Raw genomic sequence first — 384 nt, 5'->3', positions numbered from 1 at the left:
CACCTGCAACTGCAGCTTGGTTTCCCATGATGCATTGCAAGTCATTCCAGATTTTCTTTACCTGGATTTGCTTGTTATTAATTTCATATATTAAATAAGTCATATATTTTAGTTTTATCAATAAGTGTCTGAGGACCAAGAGAGGTTAAAGTTCACTAATGAACTGAATTTGTGCTGTAATCTTTGTCATTCTGTGCATCCATCCATCCATCCATCCATCCATCATCCTTCCATCGTCTATCCATCCATACATCCATCATCATCCATCATCCATCATCCATCCATCCATCTATCATCCATCCATCCATCATCCTTCCATCCATCCATCATCCTTCCATCCATCCATCCATCCATCCATCATCCTTCCATCCACCCATACATACA

Source organism: Cynoglossus semilaevis, chromosome 5, assembly GCF_000523025.1.
Source record: "Cynoglossus semilaevis isolate Cse_v1.0 chromosome 5, Cse_v1.0, whole genome shotgun sequence".
NCBI classification, from domain to species: Eukaryota; Metazoa; Chordata; class Actinopteri; order Pleuronectiformes; family Cynoglossidae; genus Cynoglossus; species Cynoglossus semilaevis.
The sequence above is the reverse complement of the archived record's forward strand: the minus strand, read 5'-3'. Positions refer to the sequence as shown.